Raw genomic sequence first — 25939 nt, 5'->3', positions numbered from 1 at the left:
TCAGTGAGACACAAGCTGGACACATAAAACATTGGAGCTTTGGAAACCTACAAATATTGTATTAATATTGCTCGTGGCTGTGACAGTTCTCTTTCTTAATCAGGGGGCGCGCTATTTTATAATATGAGTTTGTGAACACAGCTAATCCTCCAAAACATCTCCCTCTCCCTGCATATTCCTTGCTTAACCTATGAGGCCAGCTCTTTTTATTTTCCCCTCATTTGCAGTGGGCACAGGGGCACAATGGTTAGCACAGCTACCTCACAGCGCTAGGGACCTGAGTTCAATTCCAGCCTTGGGTGACAGTGTGGAGTCTGTACTTTCTCCCTGGGTTTCCTCTGGGTGCTCCGGTTCCCTCCCACAGTCCAAAAATGTGCTGGTTAGGTGGATTGGCCATGCTAAACTGCCACATAGGGTCAGGGGGATTAGTAGGGTAAATGTGTCGGGTTACAGGAATATGGCCTGGATGGGATGTGGCTGGTACAGATTTGATGGGCTGAATGGCCTCCTTCTGTACTATCTCTATAATTCAACTTGAGGATTGTCTATGTGGAGTTTGTATGTTTTCCTAGTGTCTGCTTGAGTTTCCTCCGGGTGCTCCAATTTTTTCCCACAGTCCAAAGCTGTGTGGGTTAGGTGGATTGGCCATGCTAAATTGTCCCTTAGTGTCCAAAGATGTACAGGTTAGAGGGGGTTAGCCATTCTAAAGGCATGGGGGTTATGGGATAGTGCAGATAGGTGGGCCTAGGTAAAATGCTCTTCCAGTGAATCAGTGCAGACTTGATGGACTGAATGGTCTCCTTTTGCACTGTAGGGATTCATTTGAAATGGCCTTTTTGCAGTTGTTCACCAAGAAGGAACGCCTTCCTCACAATTAGGGGTCCCCTCAGTCTATCCTCTCTGCCCAGCAGGTAGAATGAGCTCCCACATCAGATTCTGCATGGACAACTACTGGCAGAACCTTCATGGAAATAGCAAGTGGGGTCACTAATTGGTGTCCTCTTCTGCCCTTACAGTGCCTCTTGCAGCCTCTGGCAGAGCAAGAGATACCACCCTTCCCCCCCACTCCTTCTCGCTGCCACCCCCCACCCCCCACCACGCCATTCTTTTCCCTTTCTCATAACAGACTTTCTCCCCTTCTCTCCCTCTACTCTTTTCTACTTAGCAGACCTTTTCTTGCTGTATTTCCTTGCTGAATAAAATTGTTTTCTGTCTATTTCTCCCCATCATCCATCTCATCTCTTGTCCTCTTGCCCTCACCCGCCCTCCCTGCATTGTCCGTAGGAAGGTCTGTCTTATTCCTGTTTCTTAATAGAATCACCATCCTGCTGCCACCATCCCCCTCTCCATCATCCTCTAACCTCCCACACCGTTCTGCCCGGCACACTTACTCCTCTCCCTGTTGTTCCCCAGGCTGCAGTGATACTGAAATATGCATTGGTGGGTTTGCAGGACATCTGCAGCCAAATGTTATTTAATCATTGTCCGTAAGCACTCATTTAATTTTTCAAAATGGAACATTCACCATAAATGTTCAAAGTTTTCTACATCATTATACAAACAATGTAGAATGCTGTTCACACAAATTACAATAAAAAGATTTTATGTTATATTTGTACGAACAGTGCTCTGAATTCTGTATTCTACATTTGATTTTTATATTTTCTCCCTTTTTCTTTGTGTTTCTGTATTTAGTTTATTTTTTCCCTTTTTTAAACTGTAAGTTTCTGATTTGTTTTTTTCTTTTATTTTGTTATATTTTCTCTTTCTTCGCATGTGTTTGTGTGTATACATGTGTGTGTATGCATATGTGTATGTGTGTACATGTGTTTCTGTGTGTTTGCATATGTATATGCATGCATTTGTATGTGTCTACACATGTGTCTACACATTTGTATGTGTCTACACATACACATATATGTATGCACATGTTTATATGAGTGTACACGCATGTTTGTGTGTATGTGTGTGTATTCACACATTTGTATATGTGTATACATGTGTTTGTGTGTGTATATGTGCATGGATGCATGCATGCATTTGTATGAGTGTACAGATGTGTTTATGTGTCCGTGCATGTGTGTATTCACACATTTGTACACACGTGTTTGTGTGTTATTTGTGCATGTATGTACATATGCATTTGTGTGTGTTTACACATGTATTTGTGTGTGTATGTGCACATGGCTGTACGCATGCATTTGTATGTATGCACACGTGTTTTTATTTGCACGTATTGTGCATGTGCATGTTTTTACCTCTCTCTATTGCTACAGTTCGTGTATTAAAACAGTTCTCTATCCAGTTATCTACTCCTATCTCAATTTCTGCAGCTTTAATAGCCTTTCTTTCTCATTCTCTGCTTTCTTTTTCTGTTTTATAACACTCATTACTATGTGTGTTCAGTCTCTGCCTCTTCTTGTTTTCTCTGCCTGTCTCTAGCTTTGTGTATCTCCTATTCTCTCCCACTGGCCCAGTCAATCAAGTGTAATTAAATTAAAAGTAAAATAGAAAAGCCTCTTAGCATCTCTTGTGCCTGCCCATCATTTGTTCTCACAGCTGAATGAATGAATTTTTAAACAAGTGTAGCATTTACTCGGTCTTCTCCCAGTCATTAGCTGAATAAAAGTTGAAGCTTTGTCTAAGTGAGCCCAACTTCTCCTTGGGGTCATATCATGGAACATTCACGATTTTACGAGCTCTGAAACTTTGTCAGGTTGTGTAAACCATGGCATTCTCACAGCCCCTCATAACCTTTTCTTACAAGACTATTTCTGTATGTGCTCGCTTCCCTTCCCCCCTTCCGCACTCTGACCTATAATTAGCCGTACATTAATGATAACACTCTTGACTTTGAGATCTGCATGGTTGTGGGTTCAAGCCCCACACCAGAGGCTCAAGCACGTAATCCAGGCTGCCACTCCAGTGCAGAGCTGAAGGGGTGTTGATCTGTCCGAGTTCAACGATGCGTAGGTTAGGGGGATTGGCCATGCTAAGTTGGCCCTTAGTGTCCTAAAATGTGTGTGATAAGTGGATTGGCCATGCTAACATACCCCTTACTGTCCTAAGATGTGCAGGTTAGGGGGATTTGACTTTTCTAATGTATTTTTGTATTTGTAATTTGTTTGATGAATAAAAGAGTGGGGGGATTAGCCTTGCTAAATTGCTCCTTAGTGTCCCATAATGTGTAGGTTAGGGGGATTGGATGTACTAAATTTCCCCTTGGTGTCCCAAAGATGTGTAGGTTTGGGGGGATTGACCATGCTAAATTGCCCCTTTGTGTCCTAGGATGTGTAGGTTCGGGGGATTGGCCATGCTAAGTTGCCCCTTTGTGTCCAAGGATGTGTAGGTTTGGGGGATTGGCCATGCAAAATTGCCCCTTTGTGTCCCAAGATGAGGAGCTAAGGTGGATTAGCTACATAGAGATGGAGAGGGCCTTGGTAAGTTACTCTGTTAGAGAGTCAGTGCAGAATCAATGGGCTGATTGGCCTCTTCTGCACTGCAGCAGTTCCACGATTCTGTTATATGCTGTTCTCGGTGCCACTTTCCTGGCAAGAGTTTTAAGCAGAGATCCCCAGTTGCCCTAGCAGATGCGTTCTATGGCACTGTTTTGAGGAAGTGCAGTCTCCTGGCCATCATTTACCCCTCAATCACTGTGTGTATATTGACTTCTGTGTTTATTATGTCACCACATTATACTTTAAAAACACTTTAGTGGATCCAAGCGCTTAAAGACATTTGGATGTTCTGAAAGGCATTATATAAATGCAACTTATTCACAATCTTTCTCTTTTGCTGGCGTTACCTTCCTTTTCTCTTCTTTCATCCTTGAAGCTCTCAATCGTGTCAGTTTAACAAGTTTTCAGCCTGAAAACTAAACTCAAATCGATTGCCCTGGAGAACGCCCATGTGTGTGCACTCCAGTAATCTTACTGCAATGGGACACTAGTTTGTAAAATAAGTTGTTGATATATCATTTGGAATGTCGGAAGATAAATATGAAGGCTCTGTTTTTTTTCCACAGGGATACTCTCAATCTTTCACTATAACTTCAGATGAAGGTTAGTGGAGGCCCATGAATTCAAGTTGACAAGTCGTGTTTCTCCCATCGAGAATTCCGACATGCGAGGCAACAGAGTTTTGGATGGAATTGTTTAGTTGGAGAGAAAAAGAGAACAAAGAGGGGCTTCTAACATATTTTGAATGTAGCTAGTTTTATGAGGAAAGCTGTCATCTGTAACAAATGCAGATGCACCATAGAAAGCATCTTTTCCAGATGTATCATAGTTTGGTAAGGCTCCTGCTCTGTCCAAGACCGCAAGAAACTACAAAGACGTGAAGTGATATATTGTCTGGGATTTTCCCAAAACAAATTCCAAGTCAGGGGTAAGGGGGGGGCCTTCATAGCCCCTGTCACTGCCCAAGGGGCAAAATGGCAATACCCAGGGGCACCTTGGCACTGGCCACTGGGCATCAGACAGTGCCAAGGGATTGGGGCCTCACCAACCTTGGGTGCTTGATGGTAAGAGGCCCCAATGCTAATCACCGTGCCCCTGTGCTGCGTAGAATGACTGTTTTTTGTTGACTGGGGTGGAACACCTGTCACACCCTAACACAGGTATCTCATGGTGAGCTCAGGGAGGACAGAAACTTCCCGTGGAGCAGAAGGGCAAGAGCTCCCTTGACCTTGATCTTTAGTATGAATACAGACCGTGAAAGTGTGGCCTCATTCTCCTTCTGGCCTTTTGGGTTCTAAGCAAGATTCCACATATCCTACTGCAACTTTAGAGTTCATTGTTTCTATACAGTGTATGCTGGGTGAATGGATATGAAAGTGCCATAGCTTGGTATGAGGGGGCATGGGTGTGAGTGGAGGTTTGGGAGTCGTGAGAGACTGTTGCGGTGGTTTTGGAGGAATATCTTAGCATGAGAGAATGAGGGGCCTTGGGAGTGGTTGGGGGAGGGACATACATCGACATGGGGACACGAGGAAGACATTATCTTTTAGAAGGTTCCTTTAAGCAAACACCCCTGAGGTGACTCATTGAAAAGCTGGCCAGGCTCTATGAAAATTTCCGAGGACTAGGATATACCTAACCCTGGGATGGAGCCAGCCACTTCTGGAGTACAGGGGTAGGCTCATGACCTGAAGCAACCCACACCCTTAGAAAGGCATTCCTGAGAATTGCAACGCCTGGAAATGAGGTCTGGAACTCTGGAATCAATCTCTTACCCACCATTTTTAAAAGGCTCCTGAGTCACTCCGACATGGTGAAAATCCGGCCTTATGAGTTGGAAAGTGGGATTGTGTTAAAAAATTGTTTCCTGGCCAGAATGAACACGATGGACCAAAAGGTCTCCTTATCCGTTGCTAAGATTTCTGCGCTTCTGTTATTTGTCAACTGAGCTCAGATTAATACCATGGATGGGATTTCCCTGCTCCCTCCCCCCCACCCTGTGCAACATCTTTTCCAACAGCAGAACTGTCTTGTCACTGTTGGGATCTTCTGGACCTGCCGATGTCTATGGCATTAGGGAGGTCTTGCTGCAGCTGTATAGGGCATTGGTGAGGCCGCAGCTGGAGTACTGTGTGCAGTTTTGGGCGCCGCACCTGCGCAAGGATATTTTGGCCTTGGAGGGAGTGCAGAGGAGGTTTACTAGGCTGATACCGGAGTTGAGGGGGTTGAGCTATGAGGAGAGGCTGAATAAACTAGGCTTGTACTCGTTAGAGTTTAGAAGAATGAGGGGAGATCTCATTGAGACGTATAAGATGATGAATGGGATGGATAGGATAGAGGTGGAAAGACTCTTCCCGCTCAAAAAAGACAGTAGGACTAGGGGGCACAGCCTCAAGATAAAGGGGGGGCGGTTCAGAACGGAGTTGAGGAGGAACTTCTTCACTCAAAGGGTGGTGAATCTCTGGAATTCTCTGCCCGTTGAAGTGGTGGAGGCTGCCTCGCTAAATATTTTTAAGAAGCGGGTTGATGGGTTTTTGATAAGAGAGGGGATTAAGGGTTATGGGGAGAGGGCGGGAAAGTGGAACTGAGCCACGACAGATCAGCCATGATCTTATTGAATGGCGGGGCAGGCTCGAAGGGCCAGATGGCCTACTCCTGCTCCTATTTCTTATGTTCTTATGTTCTTATTTTGCAGGGTTCATCCATCCTGCCACTGGGGAAACCAGCATAGGGTTGTTGGAGGATTTTGAAATACCTTAGGAATTAAAACACAAATGAAGACTATTAGAACAGAGTGGATTAGCTTAGAATAACAATCACAGGCAGCCTTATATATATTACAGAGGTACTGTCTGCATAGAAAAACATACAATCACAGTTAGAGGACTTAAACCATGTATTTTTGAAAGTGTATTATTGAACAGGCATATAACTTGGCTAGTGGCACAGGGTTCTAAGGCATCATGGGAAATAGGCCAGTGAAGTGAATCACATTCCTTCTACCAATACACCCACAGAAGCATTGCTCTTATCAATAGACAGTTCAGTAAAAGAGATATTCGTTGAACGAAGACAAGCCAATGGCTTCAGATAGCTCAATAAATAGGTAGAGTCTTCAATCAGATAAGAGAATCTGGAACTGGCAACAGGTGGCCATCAGAAAGTCAGGCAGAAACCACTAGAACTTACGGTTCCCATGCTGTCAGAGAATATCAGTGATTGGCCAATGTATATGACATTTACTAATGATGATTGACCTGTACCAATGATGACTGGCTCATGATGAGCCAGAGAGCGGGCAAAATGTCTTTTAGAAGGAGTCTAATTGTATTGCCACCATGACAGAGGTATTGGACAGCCCAGCTCTTTCTCTCCCAGCATGCATTGGTCAATAAAACATGTCTTTCACCAGGATATGTATCTTTGTATTATCAAAAGTTGAGCTCAATACTTAGCCTCTGATAAAAACCCCTACAGGGGTATCACCTTCGTCGGGACTGGAAGATCCTGCTGGTGGGAAGGGCTGGAAAATTCAACCCCATATTGCTGTTGAGCAGCAAACCTGGATGTTTTTCACGTGTGAACATGAATCACCAGTGAAAATACAGTCAGAATTCCGTATCCTCTAGATTAACATTTAGATGAAGCATCTGCCAAGGTTTCTGCCCCAGGTTAGGTGCAAAAAGCCAGAGGCCTGGTGAAATGGAATCTCCAGCCATCGTCCATGCCTTCATGTGGACCAGGAATGGCAAATCCAGGTATCAGCATATTTTCTTTATTCATTCGGGGGACATGGGCATCATTGGCTAGGTCAGCATTTATTGCCTATCCCTAATCACCCTTGAACTAAGTGGCTTGCCTGATCATGTCAGAAGGCAGTTGAGAGTCAATTCCATTGCTGTGGCTCTGGACTCAAATGTTGGCCAGACCAGGCAGATTTCCTTCCCTAAAGGACATTTGTGAACCGAATGGTTTTTCCGACAATCGATAATGGTTTCATGGTCATCAGTAGATTCTTAATTCCAGATATTTTTTATTGAATTTCAAAATTGCCACGGTGGGATTTGATCCTGAGTCCCCAGAATATTAGCTGAGTTTCTGGATTAATGGTCTAGCAGTAATACCATGGGAGGCCATCACCTTAATTCAATCTTATTTCTCACAACCAATATTACAGTCTCAATGCTGATGAGTTACTTTGTGGAATTAAGCAATGTTATCTGCTCCACAAAGATCTACCTTCTGCCCAATGCCCCCATGATGCCTTTCTCTCCATATTCAAGCCTGCTCTTGAAGGCTCTGGGATCATCTTCTCCTGATCTCCTTGCTTCCTTGTTTTATGTTTTCGAGTTCCTCTGTCTCATAGCTTTCCATCCCTATTCTCATCCTCAATTTCAGATCCTCCTTTCAATATGTCTCTGCTTCAGACTCCACTCCACTGGATTTGATCTCCACCCCAATCCCCAATTGTTGGGGACCATTCTACGCAGACTGCTGCTCTTGCAACAAGACAAACAACTAATACCACAAGAGGCACAAGTCGAGCACCCTTAGAAGCCAACACATTCCCCTTAGAGGGTATTAGGATAACGCCATGAGATTAAAACTGTGTGGAATCAGACACATGGAGCAGAAAGCCACGATATGCAACTAACTAACATTTATTTGAATATGACCTAAGTAGAAGGAATTTTGTCTCAAATTGGACTTGAATCCACAGAACTGTTTGTTCAAAGACATCTGTACAAATCCAAGACTATGGCACAGTGGCACCGTGATTAACACTGCTACCTCACAGAGCCAAGAACCCAGGCCTTGGGTCAGTACCTGTGTGGAGTTTGCACATTCTCCCCGTGTCTGCATGGGTTTCCTCCCACACTCCAAAGATGTGGGGGTTAGGTTGATTGACCATGCTATTTGCCCCTCAGTGTCAGGGGCATTATCAGGGTAAAGACATGGGGTTGGGGGATAGAGACTGGGTGGGATTGTTATTGGTGCAGACTTGATGGACCGAATTGCCTCTTTCTCCACTGTAGGGATTCTGTGCCAGGGTGGGGGGAATTGGAGTCCAACTCCCAGCTACAAAATTGTGGTAGCACACCGATTAGGAACATAGGAACAGGAAGAGGCCCATCGAGCATGCCTTGCCATGCAATACAATCATGGCTAATTGGACACTTCAATGCCCTTTACACCCATCATCTCCATAACTCTTGACGTTAAATTTTGAGTTCACACATTACATTAGACTTAGCGTAATAGTGAATAATAGCATTTCATTGTCCAACAGTACCATGTAACTAAGATGCAGAAAAAATACGATATTAACCATTTTGTTTTGCTCTATATTTATTTTTGCTGCCCTTTTGTTCATTTAAAGTTTTAGCTTATTTATGAGTGTCACAAGTCGGCTTATATTAACACTGCAATGAAGTTACTGTGAGAATCTCCTAGTTGCCACACTCCGGCACCTATTCAGATACACTGAAGAAGAATTTAGCACGGCCAGCACACATAACCAGCACGTCTTTTGAACTGTGAGAGGAAAACTCACGCAGACATGGGGAGAATGTGCAAACTCCACACAGACAGTAACCTAAGCTGGGAATCAAACCCGGGTCTCTAGCACTGTGAGGCAGCAGTGCTAACCACTGTGCCACCATGCCGCCTTATGAAGTTGATTTAACTTCAGTTTTACTTCATTTATGATGTAAGTTTTACTCTTTAAAATAGTCCTCTCTCTGTTTAACCTCTGTTCTCCACTTGGCAATTTGAAACAACCTTAGAAAAATTGATCTTCACTTGATAACTAGATGCTGTTCATTCAGCCCCTCGAGGCATGATTGATAGGGTCATATCTCAATATTGACACAATGAGGTCGACCTTTGACACAATTGTTTCACATCAAGCAGAGTGGAACTTCTGAAGGAGTCATCTTGTCCTTGGCACCATCTGAACAATTTGGAATGGACTGGCTGTCTCATTTATCAGCCGTGCTGAGAGAAAAAGTACAAACCATTTACAAAGGTGGAAAAGACTTCGATTTGACTGAATTGTTCAAAGTAAAATCGATTTTGAGGCATTTTTGTTGCTTCCCTACTGCAAACCTGACCCAGAATTTAATAACTTATGTTTGCATACCATGAAGAAAGATTGGACAGTTTGGGGCTGTTGTCCATGGAACAGAGGTGGCTGAGGGAAGATTTGATTGAGATGTATAGAATTGGGAGGGGCCTGGATAGAATGGATGGGAAAGACCTACTAGGCGGAATCTTCCTGTCCTGCCCGACACGGGAATTGTAACGGGCAGGACAGGACTATGTAAAGGTCCGTTGACCTTGGGTTTTCCAGTCTTGGGGCGAGCGCGCCCAGAAAATCTCACCCACTTAGTTTGGCAGAGGAGTCAGAGACTATTGGGCCATCAACGTAGGGCGGTTGGTAGAAGGATCAGAGGAGAAATGAGGAAACAGTTTTTCACCCAGAGAGTTGTGGAGGTCTGGAACTCACTGCCTGAGAGAATGTCAGAGGCACAATTCCTTAACTTATTTAAAAAGTACTGGGCATGTACTTGCAGGGCTCCTCATCAAATGCTGGGAAAATGGGATTAGGCCAGGTAGCTTGTTTTTTAACTGACGCAGTGGCCTGAACTCTACCACCTCGCCCGCCACGGGATTGGAGTGGCTGAGGGTCCGACAATGGAAATCATCATTGACCTCAGGAGGAAATTTCTGGTCTTGCTCGAGGGAGGGGGTAAAATCCTGCCCATTGGGCTAAGTGACATCTTTCTGTGCCCTGAACTTTCAATGATTCTATGCTTCATGGTCTGACCATGTTCGCTTCTCCTAAACAGTGATACGCCTAATACCACAGGAACAATAAAGTTTAAGCCTAAAGCTTATTTATTTGTGTTTATTAGGCTTACATTAACACTGCAATTAAATTACTGTGAAAATCCCCTACTCGCCACACTCAAGTGCCTGTTCGGGTACAGTGAGGGAGAATTTAACATGGCCAATGCGCCTAACCAGCACGACTTTTGGGCTGTGGGAGGAAACCGGAGCACCCAGAGGAAACCCATGCAGACACGAGGAGAACTTGCAGCCTGCGCACAGACAGCACCCCAACCTGGGAGACAAACCTGGGTCCCTGGTGCTGTGAGGTAGCAGAGCTAACCACTGTGCCACCATGCCGTGGCTGTCTCATTTGTCAGCCGTGTCTATCGATGTCTAAAGACGTCTATTTGCCATAAGGACATATCCCTGACAACATGCAATTTACAGAGGCCAAGAAAGTATAAATTGAGCACAAACTACAATGTGTGAAAGTGCGAACATGGTAAATTATTAATGCACCCCATGCAGATCTAACACAGAATCAAAATATCGCCATTTTGTTGTGAAGCGATTCCATCTGGATTTTAATGGAACTGATTTATACATTTAGAAACCCATAAGATAAATTATGAACATAAAAGGAATGGAGAGGTGCTTTTGCTACCATCCACTCTAACTTTATCAATATCTATCAGATCAAACAATCTCAATACAAAAAAACTCCTTGAATAGTGGTTTGCCTTAATGGAAATTGGCCTGACTTTTAACCACCACACTCACTCGGGGCTGCCCCTGATTCAGGTGACTAGTGAGATGGGGACCTTCAGGTCTCTACTGGCTTTGGGGGAACATTGAAGCTAGCTGGAGGTGGCCTACCAGCGTTAGACCTTGAGGGGGATGGTCAGGGAGTCTGAGATGGGTGGGGGAGAGTCCAAGCAGGCTAAGAGGTTTCAGATGCAACCCTAGATGCCCCCCCACCTCATCCAACAGAGGCCGCCACCCAGAGGCAGGCGAGGACTTAACTAGGATTCCAATGTTAGGGCCCAATGATGCCAAGCAGCACATGATGCTACTTTAATTTTGGGTCAAGGGATTGATGTTCAATGTTATCCTTGGCAGGGAAACCACATGTCTCAGAACCACAGGCCTGGAAGAGAATCTGACAGATAAGTGATGTTTATTATTTGTGAAGTGTTTCTTGCTCTCCCTTGATTCATTATCAAGAGTAGGTCCAATTTCTTTATCAACATCGCTGTTTAATTTCCTTCCACCACTTTTTCAGGTTATGCTTTCAAGATCACAGCAACTCACTGCTTCAAAATATTTCTCTTTACATTGCCTCAGTGAATCTTTTTGCCAACCAGATCTCAATTTCTTCTGTCCTCATGAATGGAGATGATCACAGAATCTTTTCATAGAATCCACAGTGCAGAAGGAGGCCATTTGGTCCATTGTGTCTGCACTGACAACAATCTCACACCCAGGTTCTGTTCTATCCCCGTAACCCTACATATTTATCCTCCAAATTCCCCTGACATTAAGGGTCAATTGAGCATGACCAATCCACCTAACCCGCATATCTTTGGACTTTGGAGGAAACCTGAGCACCCGGAGGAAACCCACGCAGGTACAGGGAGAACGTGCAAACTCCACACAAACAGAGACCCCACGCCGAAATTGAACCCAGGTTCCTGATGCGGTGAAGAAGCAGTGCTAACCACTGTGTCACGGTGCTGTCCTATCTTCTGTCTTTGAAATCTGTAAGGCAGGGACCGGCTGTGTAGGAGGGCAGAAGGGACAATCCCGAAATCCACGCTTATAGGCTGGGAAATCCATAACTCCCTTGGACTTCATTCAACAGGTTTCATCGAACAGGATGTCATTCTGGTTGACAGGTTTGGCCTCCAGTTGGGCAGGAAATTCTCCATAACAGGCAGCAGTTAGGGGCGGCACAGTGGCATGGTGATTAGCACTGCTGTCTCAAAGCGCCAGGGGTCCGGGTTCGATTTCCGGCTTGGGTCACCGTCTGTGCGGAGTCTGCGTGGGTTTTCTCTGGGTGCTCCGGTTTCCTCCCACAGTCTGAAAGATGTGCTGGTTAAGTGCATTGGCCATGTTAAATTCTCCCTCAGTGTACCCTAACAAGCAATTGGAGCGTGGTGACGAGGGGATTCTCTCAGTAACATCTTTGCAATGTTAGTGTAAGCCTACTTACTAATAAATAAACTTAAACTTAAACAGCTAGGGAGCATACAGCGACTGCAGGAAGCAGAGGTTGCAAGGGAGGTGTGGTGGGGGGAGAGGGGGGTAAAAGATGGAGTTGACCCTTGATAGAAAACGTCGGTAAGATATTCAATTGTGTGAGTCATCGCAGTGAAACCCGATCTCTTCTTCACCTGATAAGCCTGATCAGTTGCTAAAACAGCAGCAGAAATCAAATTTGTTATCCATGCCTGGGAGTGTTCAGTCTAATCACAGTGACTTCTGACCACCAACCCAGTGACCAAACCAACCCAGAATCCAGTTTTCAAACCTGGTTTCGATGAGCTAGTTGTTGGTTGAGTCATCAAGAAAGCGCTGAAATGCTACCTCTAATAGTCTAGTCTGGCTTTTAATGATTTCCTTTAAGTCTGCGAAACAGTGCATTAAAGTTCTGAAATCTCATGGGGAGATGATAATTGCGTAACTATCATATGAGTAATGTAATTGTGTCAGATGACAAGTTGATTAAAGTTGCTTTAATCATTCTTCCCAACCCTTGAGATTCTTAAGCAAAACCTGAAGGATATTTAAGTTGTCTGTGACAAGTGTTTGAAGGATGACCTCTGTCAATGGACAGTTTTTTTTTAATAGCCTTTAAGTGAATGGTGGTGCTTGGAGATTGAAGAGGCAATTGCATTTCCACAAAGCTTTTCTTACAACATGATGGCTTCTTTCAATAAAGCTCTCCTGCTTTGCACTGGGCTAGGTTTTGCTAATATTAAATTCTGTCTCCTTAAAGGCACAGTAAGAAGTCTCACAACACCAGGTTAAAGTCCAGCAGGTTTATTTGGAATCACGAGCTTTCAGAGCGGTGCCCCTTCATCAGGTGAGTGGAGAGGTATAATATAATGTAATGTGATGATAATGCAAGAAAGCAGACAAGTAGATTATCGTGCAATTGTCTCTTTGTCTATATATGCCATGTTTGTGAAACCTATCTCACCTGATTGAGCAGTACTTCAAAGACTCGTGATTCCACATAAACCTGTTAGACTTTAATCTGGTGTTGTGAGACTTCTTACTGTGCCCACCCTAGTCCAACACTGGCATCTCTACATCCTGAAAGGAAGAAGTTACAAATTTGCCATTCTGGCACCTGCAATTTGGAAACCTATGAGGGAAATAAAATATTTCTCAACTCAAATTTCATGTGCAGCATCATTCTTTCTGGAACAAACAGATTGAAGTGGTTTCTTCTGACAGACATCACTCTGCCAATTAATTATTTTTAAGTAAAGCTGGATAAATATATGACCAATAGACTGTATTTACAATTATACTGTAAATGGCAGAACCCTTAGGAACATTAACATACAGAGGGTGTGCAGGTCCACAGTTCCCTACAAGGGACAATCCTGGTGGCCAAGGCAATTAAGAAGGCATGTGGCATTCTTGCCTTCAATGGCCAGGTCATTGAGTACGAAGACTTGGCAAATCATGTTGCAGCGATATAAAACCTTGGCTAGGCCGCATTTGGAATATTATGCGTAGTTCTGGTCGAGAGAGAATATAAAGAAAGTTCACCAGGATGTTGCCTGGTCTTGAGGGCTTTGGCTATGAGGAGAATTTGAATGAACTAGGATTGCTTTCACTTGAAACTTGGAGGCTGAGGGGAGACCTGATAGAGGTCTGGAAAATTATTAGAGGCATAGACAGGGTGGATAGTCAGAAGCTTTTTCCCAATCTTGCCTGAGCTGTGGGATGATCCTCAAGTTCAACCACCACCAATCAGCTCTCCCCCTCCAAAAGGAAGAGCAGCCTACAGTCATCTGGGGCTATGGCAACTTTACACTTTATTTTCAACATTACTGTGATACCAATGCGACAAGCCATAGGAGATAAGGAAAAACTTCCAATTATGCAATGCCATAAAATGCTTAGCGTAAAATGATTTACTTTCAGATCACGGACTCTTTAGAGTACAGAAGGAGGCCATTTGGCCCATCCATTCTCCACTGGCTCTCTGAAAGCACATTCTACCTAATTCTACTCTCCTGCCTTATCCCCACAACCTTGCACATTCTTTTCGATACTAGCTATTTCAGGGCAGCACAATGGCACAATGGTTAGCCCTGTTGCCTCACAGTGCCAAGGACCCAGGTTCGATTCCCAGCTTGGGTCACTGTCAGTGAGAAGTCTGCACATTCTCCCCGTGTCTGTATGGGTTTCCTCTGGGTGCTCCAGTTTCCTCCCACAGTCTGAAAGACATGCTGCTTAGGTGCATTGACCATGCTAAATTCTGCCTCAGTATACCCGAACAGGCACCAGAGTGTGGCAACTAGGGGATTTTCACAGTAACTTCATTGCAGTGTAAGTCTACTTGTAATGAATAAATAAACTGTTAACTTTAACTTTACATACACAATGGTCTGGATTGGATATAGTATACTTCAATGGGAAACACAGCAGCCAGGCCCACTTAGTTGTGGAAAAGGCCCCTTGTTTATCTCCTGGTGGTAATAAAATCTCTCCTCATTAAGTGAATGTGGAAAGGGCAGTGCCCGATTGAGGGACTCAGCATGCTGCTTAACGTCATCCCTCTTTCCTTGTCTCCAAACCCATCAGTCCCCTGTCAATGCGCACCCTGTGACCCCAATCCCACGTTCACTTATCTTTGGCGTGGGGTCCTAGAATGATCCTGGTCTTCTGGTGGCTGCATTGCCACCAGCTACCACAAGCACTGGTGGCATGAGGAGCCACTAGTCTCTAGTTGGTTGGCAGAACATCCACTGCCGGGTCCTCAGTCTCTGGGAAGACCCGTCATTGGCCAACTAAGTGCCCAAATTCTAATGGGCCTTTCCCATGGAACTGATGGGGCTTTCAACCCATGGGTGGCACTCCTGTTTGGCCAATAATATCCAGGCTAGTGACAGAACACAAAGCTCAATGAGTTAATGTATTCAATGGTTGAAAGGAATTTTGGCCAGGACACCAAAAGAACTCCCTGTTCTTCAAATAGAGCCACAGATTGGTTAATACTTATCAGAACAGGGTACACAAGATCTCAGTCTAAATCCTTTTGTGAACAACATCACTCGAGCTAATGCTCCTTTGCAGTAACTCACTTGAATTTTTAATTGATTCACTTAGATGTCTTGAGATACCATTCTGAGTTAGATTTGAAACAAAAACAGAAAACACTGGAAAATTTCAGCAGGTCTGACAGCTTCTGTGGAGAGAGAATGGAGTCAATGTTTTGCCTCTAGATGATTTTCTGTCAGTTGAGTTGGGGGGGAATGGAATGCAGGTCAGGAGGGAAACACCCCACAGAGAATTCAGCCAGCAGTCAGGACCCTGTAACTCCTGAGTCTGATTAAATCCAACAGCAGAACTGTCTCCTGCTCAAAATTGGTGGAGTGAAGGTGGGTCGAGGTACAGGAACTCAAAGGAAAATCACTGAGTTAGTGCTGGGATAAAATGTTTTCTGGATTTGAGGTTGGGTAGGCCCAAGGATTCCTGGTGGGGCCCCAAATGTGTATACCTGCTCCATCTGGCCCCACTGAGAATCTACCTTAATGACTTCATTCGGGCCATTGAGATTGGCCTATTGGAATATAAACTCCCTGATGAAGGAGTCAATTGATGGACCAATCAGGGAGTCTTTTCCTTGTATTTAACTGGGAGTGCCAGTTCCTCTGGCATTCCCTAAGTAGACTGCTGACTGATAGCACTCTGTGTGGAGACAGGTGGAGATCTAAGGACATGGGGAAATCAGAGATCAGGGCGGGGTTTTGAATATTAAGTGAGTATTAGAGGTTACAGGAGGGTTGTATAACTGACAGGAGTCAGAGATTGTGCTTTTGGGGGCTGTGAAGATCATGGAGGGGGAAGTCATACATTGGGGGAGATTAGATGGGAGGGGTATAGTGGAAACCAGAGATCGTGGGATGGAGGTCAGGGATGATAACAAAGGGGAGTTGGTTAGGGAGGAGTTGGAGATCTGGATGAGACAGGCAAGAACAGACAATGGGATTGGGATGAGTTAGAAATCATGGGGCATGGGGGATCTGGGGAAATATAAAGGAGTTTGCTTGTTGGTCCAAGATAAACACCTGCTCCTCCTGACCCATAAGCTATGCTACAAATTACTTCATTTATTTCAGCTCTATCTGCCTCCTTTTGCCTGCCAGGATACCTAAGCTTTTGGAATAAAGCTGAATAAACTGGGCTTGTACTCGTTAGAGTTTAGAAGAATGAGGGGAGATCTCATTGAGACGTATAAGATGATGAATGGGATGGATAGGATAGAGGTGGAAAGACTCTTCCCGCTCAAAAAAGACAGTAGGACTAGGGGGCACAGCCTCAAGATAAAAGGGGGGCGGTTTAGAACGGAGTTGAGGAGGAACTTCTTCACTCAAAGGGTGGTGAATCTCTGGAATTCTCTGCCCGTTGAAGTGGTGGAGGCTGCCTCGCTAAATATTTTTAAGACGCGGGTTGATGGGTTTTTGATAGGAGAGGGGATTAAGGGTTATGGGGAGAGGGCGGGAAAGTGGAACTGAGCAGCGACAGATCAGCCATGATCTTATTGAATGGCGGGGCAGGCTCGAAGGGCTGGATGGCCTACTCCTGCTCCTATTTCTTATGTTCTTGTGTTCTTATGTTCTTAATTTGGCTACCGTGAAATGTGAATGCTGTTAAAATGAGGGCATGCAGCCTCTGTAAAAGTGTTAATTTACTGTCCAGTGTCCTGAGACCCAACTGGTCATCCAATCCCCAACTTCCACTATTAAAACCAGAAGTGACTGAACTATGATATGGTTTATGATTTGAAAGACTTTTACCTTCCATCTATCCCCAACACACCCATCCTTTCAGCTACAACTCTCAGCAACATTTACAGACGCACCATAGAAAGTAACCCTTCTGTTTGCATCACAGTTGGGTATGGCTCCTGCTCTGCCCAAGACCACAAGAAATTACAAAGGTTGTGAATGATGCCCAATCCATCACGCAAATCATCCATTGATTCCAAATACACTTTCCGCTGCCTTGGAAAAGCAGCCAGCATAACTAAGGACCCCACGCACCCACGACATACTCTCTTCCACCTTCTTCCATCAGGAAAAAGATACAAAAATCTGAGGTCATGTCCCAATCAACTAAAGAACAGCTTCTTCCCTGCTGCCATCAGACTTTTGAATAGACCTACCTCACACTAAGTTGATCTTTCTCTGCACCCTAGCTGTGAATGTAACACTACATTCTGCACTCTCTCCTTTCCTTCTTCCCTATGTACTCTATGAATGGTATGCTTTGTCTGCATAGCGCACAAGAAACAATACTTTTCACTGTATCATAATAAATGTGACAACAATAAATCAAATTAAATCGAATCAATAATCAACCAACTAGCTTCCTGAGACCCAACTGGTTACCTAACCGTCCAGTTGAAACCATTAGGATTAGAAATGGCTGATCTGGGATAAGGCCGGAATTTTACCGCCTCATCCTCCCTGAAATCAGGGCAGGCGAGACTTGTAGAACAGAATTCCCCATTGGCCTTTGGTGGGGTCGTAAAAGATTTGAGAGACTTTTACCTTCTACCCAAATTCAACCAACTCATCCTTAGAGAGTAGAATTCACCATTTGAGTTATTCCAAATTTTTCTCATGGCTCATCTCGTTTCATGTTGGGAAGCCTCATGCAGAACATTATAAAGGTTGACATGGACTGATATTTTACAACTTTGCTTGGCGAGACTTGTAAAATCCCACCCGAGGCCAATGGAGAATTCCGTTCTGCGAATCTGGGGCAAGTGTGACAGTAAAATTCTGGCCATGATCTGTGCAGACATCATTCTATTGTTTTGCAAAGTAACCCAGTGTTATATTAGCTTTCTTCCAATAAAAGTGACAAGTCTACAGTTATTTCCATGTCCCTCTTATGTCTCTCATGGTTATTTCTACTTCATTCATTGCATACTTATAGTATTTCATCCAATGTACAACACTTCATATTTGTCACTATTATGTCCCATGTGCCAATTACCTGACCACCTGATCTCAGTCCTCTCATAAATCAATGCTGGCACTCTCTCTGTGCTGACTGTTCATCCGAGTTTAGTGCTGTCTGTGAACCTGACAAGATTTGAGTTGGTTTCTGTATTTGGGTCTTCCATGTAGATTAATGCCATGTGGCGGTTGGCGAATGTTTATCCTAATGGTACTCTGCTTATTGCTCTGACACTACCTCTCATGAGCACCTTGTTGTCTTGTTTATTTTAATCAACTTCTTTTCTACTCCCATGTTTTGCCTTGGATTCTCATGGTGTTCAGTTAATTAAAAACCTTTCATGTGGAACTTTATAAATAGCTTGCCTCAAAGTCCAAGTAAACCTTAATACTGTGAGTTCTGCTGTCTCCTTTATTTATCAGATTCACAAAGAAGCTGGGGCAGCCTGTCAGATATAATTTCAGCTTCCAAAATCCACTTGTTTCCGACTAATTTACTGCAATACAGACATTCCTTTAATCTACTCAGAGAATGACTTCTATTATTTTGACTGTTGCAGATGTTAGGCCAACGGGCCTACAGATTTTTCCCTCTGATTTAATCACAGGTTTTGCATTTGGACATTGATCCATGAATTATGCAACCCTCAGTTTTGTTGTTGTCTAACCTGCCAGCGGCTTTGAGTTATGATTCTGCCTCACCCTTTCCAACCCAGAAAATAGATAAGGCCTATAATAAAACATCTTATTTCTAAGAGCCTGATAATAAATTGTTGATTTTTTTTTTAAGTTTGGACATTTGGGATTGCTGCCCTGGACTGTGACAACCTCTGCCTCCACCCTCCCCCTCTCCTCACCTTTCCACCCCCCACTCTCTTCCTCCCCTCCCCCCACCAACACCCCCAGACTCTATCTCTGGTGGAACACACTTGCACTGTTCCACAGGCTGAGACATCACAGGACAAATCTGCCTCCAACATTGCATCATGTACCACTGAAACAGGGCAAGCAAGATTTCCCAACATTTGTCCTTATCCCCAGTGACACAGTGAAGTATACTTGGGGTGTGTAGAGATATCACCTGAAACAAAGACCCTCTGATTCTGTCCCTGAAAGCCAGAGTCTGGTATGATGTCTGGATCTTGGCTAACTTCTGCTCTTTCCCTGCAGAGCCATGTGCTGGGATATCCCTCTAATTGCCAGTGCCATTACATTTACAAGGTATCCATCCCCTAAAGTCTCACCATGAGATATCCTGTGTATGCTTCAGTCTACGCAATGACCAAATTTTAAGATATTTCTGTCTATGCAACTAACTCTGCTAAGCTCAACAAAAAGAAGTTTCACAACACCAGCTTAAAGTTGGACTTTAAGCTGGTATTGTGAGACTTCTTTCAGTTTTTACCCCAGTCCAATGCTGGCATCTCCACATCAAGCTCAACAATTGCAGCTGGCTTGACTACATGTAGATTCAAAAAGCATGGTGGGTTAGCTAAAAATTGACTGCATTCCTGAAAGGTACGCAATGCAGGGAAACAACAGTCCCACAACAGCAGCTGCGAGGATTGTTTTTCCAGATGGAGGCAGCTGGCGAAAAACACTTCCTCTGGTAAGATAAGGGTTGAAAGATGTTTTGGTTTCAGAGTGAGAGTGTTCAGTTGTTTCAGGATCCAGTTCAGTTCACTGCGTTCAAGCTCAGTGAAGGGGCTGGCTCAAGGAGCCAGTCTCCAAATTAGTTTTCTTTTCACTTCTGTCGTGTTGATTTTTAAGTTCTGTTCAATAAAAGAAAACCATTTTAAAACTTGTACCAAGTGCTGTCCCCTCGTCTGTTCAAACTAAGGGTCTAGGACCTGGGTGGGATTGAGGTTGATGCAGACTTGATGGTCCAAATGGTCTCCTTCTGCACTGTAGGGATTCTATGATTCTATGAATGAATGGACCCACCAATGTTTCCTTCAAGAGAATAGTCAGTAGTCCTCGAGCATTCATTTCTTCCTTTTCTTCAACACCTTGGAACATTTTGCCCAAGGGTAGTTAATTTCATTCATTGTTGAAGATGTTTTGCAATCTCCAGGTATGGGATTTTTCTCTTTGGCTGGCTGGTTCAGTATCTTGCTGCTTTATGTTGCATCATACTTACCAGCTGTGTTTGTAGGAACCCCACTCTTGTTGAGCTGCCTGGATCAAGGTTGGCTCTTTTTATCTTCATCAGTGCAGCTAATCCCTTCGTACAGCAAATTTCAACCAAGGGATGACTTTCATACTTGACAAACGGTGACCACCAAATGAGATTTAGGACTGGAGGTGGGATGGGAGCATCTTAGGCAATACCCACCTGATGTCACATTCAGGCAGGCATGTGGAAGGTTGCTTTAAAATGCAAATTAAACTGCTATCTCTGTTTTACTATTCCAGTTGAATAATAGAATAGTTATAGTGCCAGAAGGAAGCCCTTTGTGTCTATTGTATCCACAAGCAATTCCTCTAGTCCCATTGCCCCATTTTCAGTCTGCAGACTGCCAATCTTTACCCTCCAGATGCTTATCACTTTTTTCTTTTGAATTTTACAGCTAAATATGCATCCACCACTCTGTCATGGAAGTCTGCTGTCCTTGCCCGGTCTGTCCTACATGTGACTCCAGAGCCACAGCAATGTAGTTGTCTCTCAACTGCCCTCTGTACTGACCTAATAATCCATTCAGTTGTGTCAGCATTTCAAGAAGGCAGCTCACCACCACTTTCTCAAGGACAACTAGGGATGGGCAATAAATGCTGGCGAGCCAGTGACGTCCATGTCCCACAAATGAATTTTTTAAAAATCTTAAGCACTGACTTCACAAAAATAATTTCCTCTCAAGCACACATCCAGTTGAGCCAAAACCAACATTTTATAATGATTCATCATAACTTCCTTCCTTTTGTCGTTCATGTCTTGATTAATAAAATTCTAGGCCTGTGTGTTTTTTTAACCACTCCCTCAACCTGCCCTATGTCCATATACTCCCAAATCTCTGTATTCCTACACCCCTATTAGAATTGTACCCTTTAATTCAAGTAGAAATGTGCAACATTCAGGTTCAAATGGGCTGAATGTGCACTGGACACAGGCTGGTTAACTTTTCCACATGTGGCTGAAGAAGAAATCCCAGAAAGGTAAGCAAATAATCATTATTGTGGGTTCAGGTAGAGGCTGGATCAGCCTCAGTGTTTTGCCCTGTATTGCTAGGACATCAATGGTGATGAAGTGAAAATGGTCGAAAATGTTTCTAGGTGTTCATTGCACCAACATCTTATCCTGGTCCCTCCATACCGATGATACAGTTAAAAAAGTCCACCAACGCCTCTACTTTAATAGGAAGCTAAAGAAATTCAACATGTCTGTGGTGACTCTCACCATTTTTTACAGATGCACCATAGAAAGCATTCTTTCTGGTTGTATCACAGCTTGGTATGGCTCCTGCTCTACCCAAGACTACTACAAGGAAACTACAAAGGGTCGTGAATGTAGTCCAGTCCATCATGCAAACCAACCTCCCATCCATTGACTCTGTCTACACTTCCGGCTGCCTCGGCAAAGCAGCCAGCATAATTAAGCCATGCACCCTGAATGCACTCTCTTCCACCTTCTTCCACTGGAAAAAAGATACAAAGTCCGAGGTCACATGCAAACCGACTCAAGACCAGCTTCTTCCTTGCTGGTATGAGACTTTTGAATGGACCTATCTCGCACTAAGTTGATTTTTCTCTACACCCGAGCTATGACTGTAACACTACAGTCTGCACTCTCTCCTTTCCATCTCTAGAAATGGTATGCTTTCTTTGAATAGCTGTGTACCAGTTAATGAGAATAATAAATCAAATCAAACTAAATCCCAGAAATTGGCCAATGGAAGAGGGGACATGGCCAATCTGGCACCCAGTTCAGGGACATTTGAGGAACCTGAGGTTTGGGGCACTTTACTCTGGAATTAATGCCTACACCCTCAACACCTTTCATTGGGAGATGCAGCAGCAAGAGGCAGATCTCTGGTCCCTGGACAAGAGATATGTTCACTCTGAGAGATCATTGTGCTCGTACAATTGATAACCTTTTATTTCCTTCACAGCAAGTCTTGCCTTTTATTTTGAGCATGACTTTCACTTCTTCCCTTTTTCTCGTTCGATGCAGCACGTATGTCTTTCACTGAAGATGAAAGGTCACAGTCTCAGTCCATACAGCTATGGGAAGAAAACAATCAGAGTCCAAAGGTTGACAACATTTGCAGAAGGTCGATGGATGAGAAAAGCTTTCGAGAAAAATGAAAGAAGTTTCACCAGCGACTGATGCTACTGCTAAGATAATGGTTCCCAAGGAGATGGTATTGTTGAAGGAAAACTATATCCCAATGATGAAGTTATTCCTTCCCATCTATTACCCTGTTTTCTACTTTTGTACATTTAACCATCATGAATGCTTCCCGAAGGCTAGACAATGCTGTCCATAACTTATTTATGTCTTTCCTGTTCCCATGGTATCTCCTTCCTTTGAAGAATTACAGCCAAATACTCCATTGCAAACACATAGTTCTTGTATTAAGACCACGCATTATTTCAGTTTTGGTTCCTCAAATTGTTGTAGGTGACATTTTCTATGAGCTATCTATACGATGGTGTCAGTTCGTTAAAATGCAGTGTGTACACACATTGAAAATAAATCAATCTGCTAACCAGCTTTTCAGAAGCTGAGAACCATTCCAGCAAGCAAATGAGTGTGGGTAACTCCGGACTTCAACAAAGCATTTAAAGTAGCCATCGATGTTAGTGACCTCAGGGTAGGGGCTGTTCCACTACAGCAAGATCAATCAACCAAAGACACACTGGTTAGGTATTTCTCCAAGAACAAATACCAAAATTGATATTCTACTGTGGAAAAAGAAATCTTTGGATTCTTACTGACTCTCAAACAATTTGAGATACATGGCCAAAATTGGCTATGCACACACCATAATCTAGATGGATCACAATCCCTTGATCTTTTATGGAAAAATACTAAACCGGGGGTGGCACGGTGGCACAGTGGTTAGCTCAGCTGCCTCACAGTGCCAGGGACCCGGGCTCAATTCCAGCCTTGTGTTACTGTCTGTGTGGAGTCTGCCCATTCTCCCTGTGTCTGCATAGGTTTCCCCCACAGTCCAAAGACGTGCAGGTTAGGTTGATTGGCTGTGATAAATTGCCCCTTAGTGTCAGGGGATTAGGACCATAAATATGTAAGGTTATTGGAATGGGAGCTGAATGGGATTGTTGTCAGTACAGGCTCAATGGGCCAAATGGCCTCCTTCTACACTGTAGGGATTCTATGATTCTAAATGTAACAACACTTCATTGGGGTTTGCTCCTCCAACCATATCATGAAAAGAAAAGTCCAATTATGTGCAGTTAGATGGATTGGCCATGCTATGTTGCTCCTTAGTGTCAGGGGGATTAGCAGGGTAAATACATGGGGTTATGGGGATAGGGCCTGGGTAGGATTTTTGCCGATGCACATTTGATGGGCCAAATGGCCTCCTTTTGCACTGGAGGGATTCTATGAAAAAATTGTAGAGAAAATAACCTGATGATGGATGCTCTGTCCAGAGTTTAAAACTCATATAGGAACAAGAACACAGAGTGACCAACAGAGTGAAAAAGATGAAAGTATGTCGATGAACGTGTACCGTTTATTCTTGCTATTTGTGAGTCTGTAACAAGGTGAGAGCAAATCTTATTTTGTATTAAAGAAGTGTTTGGAGGATGAGCATTATAAAGATATCATTTTCTGGTTAGATTTAAAAACAAGAACTCTCTACAGACGATGATGAACTTTGCTACAAAAATACAATTTCATATTTTACCAAGTGGGATGAAAAGTAGACACTAAAACTGCCTGGGCAATGTGAAGGACCCCACCTCTATTGGCTTTATCAATATCCTGAGACTTTTCAAATGTTTCTGAGATGGGACATTAATTACCTTTCTGAAATAATAACTGCAGCAGACATTAACGTAGAGAATTTCTCTGGTATATACGGCCAGCAAGGCACTTTAAGGACTGCTTACCAAGCAGGAGAGTGAGAACAAAGTATAATGCTGTACTGAACACAGGCTATTGAAGCTGTGTGCCCTCTCTGCCTTGCTCTCTCTCTCTCTGAAATATTAATTTTAAAGTTTATTCATTAGTGTCACAAGTAGGCTTACATTAACACTGCAATGAAATTATCATGAAAATTGCCTAGTCACAACACTCCGGCGCCTGTTCGGGTATGCTAAGAGAGAATTTAGCATGACCAATGCACATAAGCAGGAAATCTTTTGGATTGTGGGAGGACTTCTATTTATTGACTACAGCTCAGCCTTCAAAATGATTATTTCCAAACTCTGTGGCCTGGGCCTTGGCTTCTCCCTCTGTGGCTGGATCCTGAACTTCCTAACTCATAGACCACAATCAATAAGGGTAGGCAACAACACTTCCTCCATGATCATCCTCAACACCAGTGCCCACAAGGCTGTGTTCTCAGCCCTCTACTATACTCCTTATACACCTATGACTGTGTGGACAAATTCCCCTCCAAGTCGATTTTCAAGTTTGCTGACAACACCACCTTTGTGGGTCAGATCTCAAACAAAGACAGAGTACAGGAATGAGATTGAGAATCTGGTGAACTGATGCAGTGACAATAATCTTTCCCTCAATGTCAACAAAACGAAGGAGATTGTCATTGACTTCAGGAAACGTAAAGGTGAACATGCCCCTGCCTACATCAATGGGGATGAAATAGAAATAGTCAAGAACTTCAAGTTTTTAGGTGTCCAGATCACCAACAACCTGTCCTGGTCCCTCTCATGCCAACACTATAGTTATGAAAGCCCACCAATGCCTCTACTTTCTCAGAAAACTAAAGAAATTTGGTATGTCTCTCACCAACTTTTACAGATGCACCATAGAAAGCCTTCTATCTGGTTATATCACAGTTTGGTAGGGCTCCTGCTTTGCCTAAGACTACAAGAAACTACAAAAGGTCGTGAATGTAGCCCACTCCATCATACAAACTAGCCTTCCATCCATTGACTCTGTCTACACTTTGCATTGCCATGGCGAAGTAGCCAGCATAATTAAGGACCCCACGCACCTTGGGTGTTCTCTCTTCCACCTTCTTCCATTGGGAAAAAGACACAAACGTCTGAGGTCATGTACCAACCGACTCAAAAACAGCTTCTTTCCTGCTGCTGTCAGACCTTTGAATGGACCTATCTCACACTAAGTTGATCTTTCTCTACACCCTAGCTATGACAGTAACAATACATACTGCACTCTCCCCGTTCCTTTCCTATGTATGGTATGCTTTGACTCTTTAGCGTGCAAGAAACAATACTTTACCCTGTATACTGAAACATGTGACAATAGTAAATCAAGTCAAAAAT

Source organism: Carcharhinus amblyrhynchos, chromosome 8 (genome assembly GCF_965287045.1).
Source record: "Carcharhinus amblyrhynchos chromosome 8, sCarAmb.v2.hapA, whole genome shotgun sequence".
Taxonomy (NCBI): domain Eukaryota; kingdom Metazoa; phylum Chordata; class Chondrichthyes; order Carcharhiniformes; family Carcharhinidae; genus Carcharhinus; species Carcharhinus amblyrhynchos.
This window is presented reverse-complemented; position numbering follows the sequence as displayed.